This window comes from Phoca vitulina, unplaced genomic scaffold, assembly GCF_004348235.1.
Source record: "Phoca vitulina isolate PV1807 unplaced genomic scaffold, GSC_HSeal_1.0 scaffold7, whole genome shotgun sequence".
NCBI classification, from domain to species: domain Eukaryota; kingdom Metazoa; phylum Chordata; class Mammalia; order Carnivora; family Phocidae; genus Phoca; species Phoca vitulina.
The window spans coordinates 49,615,380-49,626,983 of NW_022589710.1; positions in this window are offsets into that span (position 1 = coordinate 49,615,380).

Here is an 11,604-nt window from a genome sequence, read left to right on the forward strand (position 1 = left end):
TTTAACTAATCTCTACACCCAATGGTGGGGTGCAAGCTCACAACCCAGAGATCAAGAGTTGCATGCTCCACTGACTGAGCCAGCCAGACGCCCCTTAAATAAGTTTTTAAAAATGAATGGTTGGGGTGCCTGGGTGGCTCAGTCAGTAGAGCCTCCGACTCTTGATTTCAACTTAGGCCATGATCTCAGGATCGTGGGATCCAGCCCTGCATAGCTGGGCTCCATACTCAGTGGGGAGTGTGCTGGAGATTTTCTCTCCCTCTCCCTCTCCCCCTCCCCCAACTGTGCTCTCTCTCCCACCCTCTCTCTCTCTAAAGTAAATAAATAAGTCTTTAAAACAAAAAAAAAGTAAATGGTTATTTGTGTAATAAATACATATTATACTTAATATGCTTTCAATAAAAACCCAATTTGTGCTTTGTAGGATTTTATTTTTTTGTTTTAAAACACCTATGTTTACAATTTTTGAAATAAGTTCTTTACATGAAAAGAAATCGCCTCTAATTATGAATACCTATAGTTAACAAATTAAGCATCCAGTTGTTTGTATCATTATTTATAATATTAAATAAAATGGAAAACATATTGAACAGCAGGGAATTATTTAACTTATGTTACATCATTAAAATAATGCAATTAAAATAATGATTTGCCTTTGCAGTACTTGTTTAAATTGTTTTAAAGACATTAAAATTCATGTGTATAACAATTTATCTATATGAGCAAAAGCTTATGACAGGACATTAAGTTTAAAAAGATATAAAACAGTAGACAATTGGTGACAATTAGGTATAGCCATGATTAGTGGAACAAAGACTGGAAGGCAAGTGCATCATGTGTCATTATTGCCATGTTTCCATGTTGGAATAGCAGGTGGTACTTTTCTCTATTACCAACATTTTTAATAAAAATTATAATGATTATCGTAATAAGCATCCTTGTGGGAAAATTTTTGTTCATATCATTCGTCATTGCCTTACAACAAATCCTATAAATAAATGCATTAGATCAAAGAACATTTCCAAAATTTCTTACCTAGTGCCAATTGCCATCCAGAAATGTACAAATATACAGTCCAGCAAGCAGTAAATAAAGATGCCCCATTGTAATTTTTAAAAAGAAAGAATAATGAAACAAACCATCACTATTTGAGCCTCTATTTTTCCAGATGTGGTCCTAAAATCCATTGCATTTTATGATTACTATAGTAAATATGCAAAGAAGTTGAGAAGAAATCATTGTCACGTGCTTCTGCTTTTCAGCGTGGTAACAAGTGCGTTTGGAAATTGCCTGTTTTCTCTGATTAGGAAGCTTTGTAGAGATCCCCAGGAAATATAGTCCCATTAGTTTATGTAGTCAAGGTAAAAAAAAGCCGTGACTGCTCTGAGTGAGACCATTCTTCAATTACCCCCTTGAAGACCTCTTCCAATCTCTGTGGGCTAGGTAAATAAAGTAATTTATGTCTGGATTTTTCTCAGGTTTGAGAACAGTTTTTACTTATATTCAGTTCTGTTTGTCTGGTTTTTCCATGCTAATGTTTAAATACTTTATAGACTTTAGCCAAGTCCTTAGTTAAATCTTTTTTTTTTAAAGATTTTATTTATTTATTTGAGAGAGAGAGAGCATGAGCAAGGGGGAAGGGCAGAGGGAGAGGGAGAAGCAGACTCCCTGCTGAGCAGAGTCAGACCAACCGGTGGACTTGATCCCAGGAGACTGGGATCATGACCTGAGCCAAAGGCAGACATTTAACCGACTGAGTCACCCAGGCACCCCTTAGTTAAGTCTTTTAATAAGTGTAGGATTTTAAGACATTTAATCACACTATAATTACTTTTCATCTAGTCATTTGGTAAATCCTAGGAAAATGGCAGAATACTTAATCAAAATGAGGTATATGGCATTATTTTGTTTAATTTTTTTGTTTCATTGTAAATTGCAACACTTTGGTTTGGGCACCCTTGCCTGAAATTTTCTGTAACTGAAACACTGATAAAATGTAGAGTTTAAGGAGGCATAATAAAGTCTAGAACTAGGATACCTAGAATTGACTCTATGAAGCTCCAGTTCCTTCATCTAATGTGAGGATTATAATAGTAACTGCCTCTAGGGTTTTAGGAGTTTAAACAAGATAACTTAATGTACAACATGTATACATTTATATACATCACTAAGTAGGTGCCAGGTACTAGCTCATTTACCATCATCACCACCATCATCAAACCTGTATAGTTTAATGAGTAGGTCTCAAATGAATGAGTAGGTCTCAAATACTGGAGGGTGGTTTTTAAAGAAGATTCTTGGACCTCACACCCAAAGATTCTTAATCAGTATGTGGGGCTGGGGCCCAGATGATTCTGATGTAAGTGGTCAACTGACTACATTTTGAACTTCTGACTTATAGCTAGTCTAGGGATGCCTGGGTGGCTCAGTCGGTTAAGCATCTGCCTTCAGCTCAGGTCATGATCCCAGGGTTCTGGGATTGAGTCCCACGTCATGCTCCTTGCTCAGCATGGAGTCTCCTTCTCCCTCTGCCTGCCGTTCTCTCTCTCTCTCTCTCTGGCAAATAAATAAATAAAATCTTAAAAAAAAAAAACACAAAACTTTAGCTGGTCTAAGAATTAAATTGATATGAGACAGATTAATAGGAGAAAATAAAATTTAATTCTGTAGGTACAGGGAATCCCCACAGACATGAGGTTCCAGAGATAGGCAAAATGAAGTACATATGTCATCCTCATCCAAGAAGGGGATAGGGATCTGGAACTTCAAAGAGAAGGAAAGAAATTCACGGGAAGATTAAAAAGAGTATGTTTGGTAAACAAATGTTTGCTGAGCCATACGGAAACAATGGGACAAAAAAAGGAATTTTAACAAACAGAGTTTGCTAACTTCATTTTATACTGTAGTTATCTATAGTGATAGCGCCCTTCCTGGAGCAGGTCCTTTATCTAAATTCTTTAGGCAGTTACAGGAAGGTCAAAATGTCTTCCCGAATCTTTTGGACCTTGATTGTCTTCAGCTTGAAATATAATCTGCATGCCAAAGTGGCACATTATGGGCAACTTGCCCTTGGCCCCTACAGGGGTCAAGGTAAGGAACTTAGCTCTCCTACTTTTTTTTTTTTTTTTAAGTTCAATCATATGGAAGTGGAAACAACCAGAAAAGCTGTTTCAACAGGACAACTTGTTTCCAAATGGATTATCCCATGTTCAATGTGAATAATTATTGATAATGTACCAAATAGTACATATCTTTGGGGACAGATAGCCCTCTTGCTTTCCTCCTGATGCTTTCCTTCTGGGGAATTTCATTGCTCTGTGAAATCACAAGGAGGGGTGGATTGGAACAGAAAAGGAGTGGACCCAGAGCAGAACACCTTCAGGAAGCACCAGAACCATGGTCAAGATTGGAATACTGATGCTGCCTGGCCTCAGCACATTCTCTGGCTTAATCACTTAAATCCACCGTGCCTACTTTCTCATCTGTAAAATAGGGAACTAATAATATCTGTCTTAGAGCATTGTTGGAAAAATTAAATGATGGGACTTTGAAATAAGATGACTAAAGTTAAAGTGCATTTTAATTAATCATCTTTGTTCAGCTGTCTTCCTCCCTAAAGGTTGGCCGTCATTGATCAAATAATGTATCCTATCTCTTCTTCTCCCCAGCCAAAGATGCTGCATATGATACAGAATACAGATTATAAAAGGAAACATGGAACACTGGTCAAGCAAAATGTATTGCTCTGCCTGCAATTTCCCCTTCTCTACTCCAGATATTAAAAACTAATTCTCTCAGTTATTCATTGCTGGCAGAGATGATTAATTTAATCTTTATAGATAAAGTAAAATGTTTGGACAAAAGGAACAAATACTCTGCTGAGGCTAATTGTAAGGCACATTCAGGTGAATAATTCATTGTGTGCAGTATAATAATATCATAGATGGTTAGCCAAGAACAAACATCAATTCTATAAAGAGAATTAAACTAAAACCAAGTCCATTTGGCAGCAGAAAATGAATATAGTCCTTACAGCCAATATGGATCTCATTTTGGTAGATCCTACCAGGGCCCAGAAAGATTCCACTTTTACCAATTTATGGTAGCCTTTCACGTGTGCCTTTATTTCTCAGTACTGATTCTTCGCTTCAGTAAAATATTTAGAGTATCACCTGGTATTTAGAAATGTGTTAGAGTAAGACAGAAATTGGAAAAATCTCACACTGCTACTAAATGTGGTGGCTATGCGTGTGACTTAACCTCCATGAGCTTTCAGTTTCCTGCCAGAAAACTGGGGAAAACAAACATTGGATTGTTACGAGGATAATATGAGATTTATTGAAAGCATCACTTAAGGGCAGCCTGGGTGGCTCAGTCGGTTAAGCGTCTGCCTTCAGCTCAGGTCCTGATCTCAGGGTCCTGGGATGGAGCCCCGTGTCAAGCCCCATGTTGGGCTTCCTGCTCAGTGGAGAGTCTGCTTGTCCCTCTGCCCCTCCCCTCTGCACATGCTCCCTCTCTCTCTCAAATAAATAAGATCTTTTCTTAAAAAAAGCATCACTTAATATAGTGTTGGGCTTATAGCAAATACTTGATCAGGGAGAAATATGGAGACATGTAATATGTGTACATGTGCATAGCTATGAAAAATACATATGCATATTATAAATAATATTTCTACTTATCCTCCTACCATCCAGCTATCTTCCCTTTTACCCCCCAGCTGTGTTCATTTCTGTCTTTTTTCAAGGTATTTTCCTTTCCTCTGCCCATTTTATAATCCTCATCAACAAATACAAGAAGAAAACAGATGGAAAGATTCTTTTCCTCATTAGTAGTTAAAAATGCAAATTATAGCACCTTGGAAATGAGGATTTAAAAAAAAAAGATAACATGAGCTGATGTGGCTAAGACAAACTAGTTCCTTACTAACAATACTTTACAATCTTTTCGTAAAGCAATATTTTAAAAGTAAGAGCCATAAATGTGCTCTTAGCTAGCACCCTTTGTCTTCTCTAAAAGTATTTCAAAAAGAAACAATATGCTGGAAGCAAAAATTTAGTGACACAATTAATATCTTCATGGGTAAATCTAAGATAGCAAAATTTTAAAACAAATACCCCAAATGGAAGGCTGAATAACTTATGGCACAACCAGATGATGGAATGTTACATGATGATTACAAATGCAAAATATGTAAAGACATGAAAAATATTTATGACAATGTAAATACAAAGGCTTACTAAATTGTATATCAAGACTGTGAATATTTAAACTGCATATGTGAAAGTTAAAGCAAAACATGAGCTTTTAATGAAGTAGAATTAACAATTTTTGTGATGACAATTTTTTGGAATTTTTTTTTAAAGATGGAATTTTTTTTTATTTTGGCTTTTTCTTTCTTGAAAAATGAAGATCAGGGTCTGATCTACTGTGCAACAGCTTCCCAATGAACTAAAATCATATACATTTTCTTCCCTTTTTCAAAATAATACAATGCCATTTAGTTGTAGTTCTTACTCTGGACCTTACATATATTATTTTTATCACTTCCACTTACTTCCCCCTTGTTCATTTCTTCCCAGAAAGCCTTTAAGCCTTTAGAAGACAGAGGTAGGGTAATTTCCAGTTTACAAATATCTCGCAATACCTAGCCCAGACCAGGAATTCAGTAAAGCTAAAATAAATTGAAGAGAATTGCCCACAAATATGAATGAATCGCAGAAGTACTACCAAAACACTTAGATAAAATTGCTTTATCAATTTGGGAACGTTAACCAAACCAAAATGCTTATGAGACACCTTCATGCAGTTCCTAATACAGAATACGGATATGGAAAGGCACTTTGGGCTTGGTTCTCTGGATCCCTTCAAGGTTCCCCTTCCTGTCTTTGTTGAAGTTCTGGGGTCACTAACGCACTTCCTTCTGCTGCCGCTCCTTCTGTCCTGGACTCTTACAGATGGGTTCATTTCCTCGATTTTCCCCAAATGCCATTCATACAATCCATTTGCATTTGTGTCAGACTCACTAAGGATTTGACAAAATGGGTCCACACACTCACAAAAGGGGAAATTTTGAAAATCAATATGAGACCCCCTTGTATCAGTCAGGGTCTCATCAGGGAAAGCAGAAAGCACACTAGACACTTAAACGGAGAGAACTTCACGTAGGGAATTAACCGAACAGACACAGGAGGTGAGCCACTGGACATACAAATGAACCCTGGCCTGTTCATGTATGACAAAAGAACTCTGACCCTTGACCTCTGTAGAAGTCAGCCCAGAATGGTCAGGACTTGACCAATGACCACCGGCTTCCCCAGTTTTTAAATCCATCATCCATCCCCCACTCCTGCCACCTGCCAACTTTGGGGAGCATATCCCAAGCCAAATATGCTCTCCAAATCAATCCCATGATACCCTGCCTCTAGCTAGCCTGCCTCCAAGATTCCCCATTCTAACAACCCCCAGTCAGAGCACACCTGAAACCTCCCCTTTTTCACTGTAAAGATTTTCCACTTTCCAGTCTGCCTGTGAGTCTCTGCCAACTGCAAGTGATGGTGGCTGACTCCCTTACTCTAGCGAGCTTTGGATAAATAGCCTCTGTTTGTTCTTATTTGTTCTTTGTTAATTTCCACAGTGGCATAAAAAAAGGAGGTTACACTGAGGTAATATGAAGTTAATGATCACTGCAAGCCATCGCCACCCTGAGTGTTGGAGACAAAAGAGGGGAGATATGAGAACCTAGAAGCTCAGACCCCACACAGTTGGGAAGGATCCTTGAGGAAGGGGTTACCACCTGGCTGATGCCAGCAAATCAGGGTCTTGGGGAGGGCATGGCTTAGGCTGGGGCTGAGCCCTCTGAGAAAAGCCTGCTGCCCTTCTAGGGTGGTACATCGATGAGGGTACAATGAGGCTGGTCCTGGAAGTGCCAGAATATAGAGACTGAAGCTGACTTCTGCTACTTGAATGAAGTTCTTTGTCGGGAGGATGGTTATACAAACAGCAAATGGCTCCAATGACAGGAGTAACAAGCAAAGAGGAAGGAGCAAGTCCCTGGACTCATTGTGACAAAACCTAACAAAGGCAGCTGACAAAGGAAAATGTACTTTGCAGCATCCAAGCATCAGCATAGCAAAGCAGCGTATAGAAGGGCAACAAAGGAGAAAGACAACCATTTAATAATTAACACACTCAGTCCTGAAAATAATTTTAGCCACCCACATTACCCAAAGCCATTATTTTGCTTTTTCTTCCTTTGTTTTCTTCTCATTCTTTCCTGAATCATCTTTATTTTCTCCAATGTCACAAGAAATGTGACTCTCTTTCTTACATTGTATCCTTCTAAACCGTGTCCTGGGACGCTCAATGTTTGCACTCTAAATCAGCCAGTGGAGGCATTTTGCTTTACAAAAAGCTGTTGGCTCTAGAGGAAAATTGTACCACTCCCTTGGGGGACAGAAGCAGCTGCCACCAATTGGGACTTCTAAAAGCCTTTTTGTCCTTCTTTACTTTGTTATGCATGTTTCCATACTCTCTGTGCATTATGTGCAGGCAGATGCTAGGGTGACTGCAAAGGTGAAGTTTCTAGGAGGTAGGCATTTTGCAGTGTCTCACTGTAGGAGAATGCATGTTAACATAGGTGAGGGCATGAAGACTCAGTGGCTGTGGAAGGTAAATGTATGCAGATATGGGGAGTGAAGTCAAAGTGTGGAAACTCAGTCCATACCCGTGAAAGAATGTTTTCTTCTGTTAACTTTTCAGTTATATAATTTGCAAAAATAATACATGCTCATCGTAAACAACAAAACAAAACATCATGCTGGTATGTAAGGAAGTAAACATCCTCCTTCTTCATCCTCCATTATCTCCCAACCTCCCGGGTATATCCACTTTATTGCTTGGTGTGTATTCTTTTATGCTTTTTTCTTCAATGGGTAGTCCCCTCCCACACTGCCTGGGTGTGGCCAGATGACTTGCTTTAACCAATGAGATGATAGCAAATCTGATACAAATAGGAGCTTGAAAAATGCTTGTGCGTTAAGGTGTGCCTACTCCTGCTGCTGGCAACCTTTCCACCACCATGTGAACAAGCCTAGGTGGCTTCCTGAAGGATGAGAGACCACGTGCAGTGAGCCTCAGCCACACTAACCGTCCCTGCCATTCCAGCAGAGGCCAGGACAGGTGAGTGAGGTCATTCTAGACAATCCATCCTCAGCTAAGTCAGAACAACTTCCAAACCCAACCATTGAATCATGAGAACTAAGAATGTTTTAAGTAACCAAGTTTTGAAATGGGTTGTTGCACATTATAAGTTAGTTCATAAAGATGGAAAGCTATATAGATATAAATAAGTTTGTATTTCTATATATAAAGAATCCAGGGTTAAAAAATATTTTTATTCATCTTTACTTGAGTCATATATGATTACATTCCTTAAAAATCACAAGACTACTCATAAGGTGAGAGAATCCCTATAATCAGTAGCCACCATCCAAGTCTTCAGTGGATATGTGCTCACCTGGATCTATTCCTGCTTTGTGAATTAGAAAAGAGAAAATCTTTACTTTTTTCACTTTTTACTTTATTCACTCAACAGTACAGCTTGGAAATATCTCCAACCCAGTGAGCATACATCTATTCCTATACACGCACACGTGTATCATACTGCTTTACTACCTAGATCTTTAGAATTTGAAATCTGTTAGATCAAGTTGCTCTCAATTTATTCTTTTACAAAATTGCCTTTACCTTTTTTCACATTTATTCTTTCACTTGAATTTGATTTTTTTTAAAGTAATCTCTACACCCAAACTGGGGCTCGAACTCACAACCTGGAGATCAAGAGTCGCATGCTCTACCGACTAAGCCAGCCGGGTGCCCCTCTTTTGCTTGAGTTTTAGACTCTTCTGGTCAAGAAGGATGAAACATCTTGTGGGGAATTCTGGTGGATTACATTGAATTTAATAAGTTTGAAAGAATTAACAACTTTATTTATTGCATCTTCCCATGAACAAACATGTTATATTTCTCCTTTACTCAGGTCTTTCCATCACCTTCAGCAAAATTTTATAATTTTCTCTATGTTACTATACATTTACTTCTGATTCCTTCCTTGTTGTTTTATATATTGTGTTTCCATCAGAAGAAGGATCTTTAAATCTATTATATTCCACTGGTACGTAGGAGAGCTCTAGATTTTTTTTTTTTAGCATTTATTTTTTATCAGGCCACAATACTGAACTTCCTTATTTATTCTACTAGAAAAACAAAGACAATCAACTGACAAACTATATAGGTCATCTTATCACTTGTAAATCACGATTTTTACCTTTCCCTTTCAGTATGTGTACTTCATATTCTTTTTCTTATTTTATTAATTTGGAACTCCAATATAGAATATTAAAGACATTAGCAGGCATTTTTATCTACTTCCTAACTTTGATGGGAATGCTTCTAGGGACTCACTATTGATCATGATATTTGCTATAGGTTACTGGTAGAAATTTCATATCAAATTAGAGTTGATTTTAGTTCTCATTTTCTCGGAGTTTTTTTTTTTTAATAAAGAATGGGTGTTGAATATCATCAAATGCTTTTTCATTATCTATTGAGATCATCATACAGTTTTCCTTCTTATTTATGAGCTGAATTATCATAATAAATTCTGATATTAAACTACCCTTGCATTTCTGAAATAAACGCTAATTACGTCATATTATTTTCTAAAACACTGCTAGCTTTATTACTAGTATTTTATTTTAGATATCATGCTTCTGTTCACAGATGAAACTTTTCAACAGTTTTATTTTCTTATTCTCTCCTTATCTACATTTGATAACAGATAACAGCTGCCCCTTGGACAACATGGGTTTGAACTGCAAGGGTCCATTTATATGTGGATTTTTTTTTTGATACAGTACTGTAAATGTATTTTCTCCTCCTTATTATGTTCTTAGTTACATTTTCTTTTCCCTACCTTACTTTATTGTAAGAATACAGTATATAATACGTATAGCCTACAAAATATGTTAATTAACTATTTATGTTATTGGTAAGGCTTTCGGTCAACAGTAGGCTATTCATGGTTAAAGTTTTGGAGAGTCAAAAGTTATATTTGGATTTTCAGCTGCATATGGCGTCAGCACCTTTAACCTGCATGTTGTTCAAGGGTTAGCTGTAATACCAGCTTGGTGGTGTAAGAGTTGCAAATGATATACGTAGGTATAAACTATTGTGTTTGTATGTACCTGTTTATATGTGAGTTTTCTTCTGCCAATGACATATCTAAATATTAAATTCATGCAAATTCTTCTCTCCTCATCTATCTCTCTATCCATCATCTTTCTCTCTATCATATATTCATCTATATATCTACTATTGTCTTCTCTGAGTAATTTTAATTCTCATCTTCTAAAATAGCTGCTGAAATGTTTAGTTCTATCTTCAGTGACTCTCATTTTTTCTTATGTTTTCCTCAGCTTTTTGAGATAGCATTTGAAAACGATAGTGAATACTTACATAGCTCTTTATATATAGACACTGTTCTTAGTGCTTTACATGTATTAACTCAATTCAATTTTCATAACCACCTAGTTCTGGTAGAACATGATAAACTATATTAGTTGGGATTGATTTGGGAAAACAAAAACACCCTAGATATTTCAGCAGAGAGAACTTACATAGGGGATTGGTTAAGCAAGTATTGGAACACTGAAAAGGCAAAATGAGAACACTGAGTTGACCTAGAGGTATATGGAAGTAAAAGTGGCTGCCACCTGTAAGTGTGGGGAAATTCATGAAAGATTTTCAGAACCTAGAAACTCCATGGAATTGGAGTACAGAACTCTGAGCAGCAGGTGTTACTGTCGGTCATGTAGGCAGAGGAGGGGTCTCTTGGAGATGAGGCAGTGCCCACTGTATGGATACTGGTGAGGGAGGGTGAAGAAGCCTGTTTTGGGATCACAAAGGAAGGTAGAGACTGGAACCAACTGCTATTGCCAGGATTACATCCTATTGTTAGAACCATAGTGACATTAACTACAAGCAAACAGGAAGTTCCTACCCCTGCCTCCAGCATCTTCATTGTGCTTTTGTGCTCTCTGTGGGCAAATACAGTTAATAAAGTGACAAAGGAGAAATATATTTACAAGTTCCTAGCCGCAGTTTCATAAAAAAAAAAAAAAAAAAAGTATTGTAGGATATGTTTGGAGTTTAAAGAGAAAAGCTTAATAACAAGCTTGTGCACAAAAAATTTGAATGATTTTTCCAATGTCACACAGCCAGTAAGTACAGACCTAATATTCAAACCTAGGCAGTCTGTTTCCAGAGTCTGTGCTCTTAACCACCACACAATGTTGCCTCTCCAACTATTTAAATTCCAGAAAATTCCTTGGTTCTAGCTTACTAGTTTCTCTTGAACTATGGCCTTTCTTTTGTTCAACCCAACTACCGAGTGTTATTTCAATGATGAGAGTTTTGTTTATTTTTAAATTTTTTAAAAATTGTATTGTGGTAAGAACACTTAACATGAGATTTATGCTCTTAAATTTTTAAGTGTTGTTAACTACAGGCAAAATGTGGTACAGTAGATCTCTAGGAGTTGTT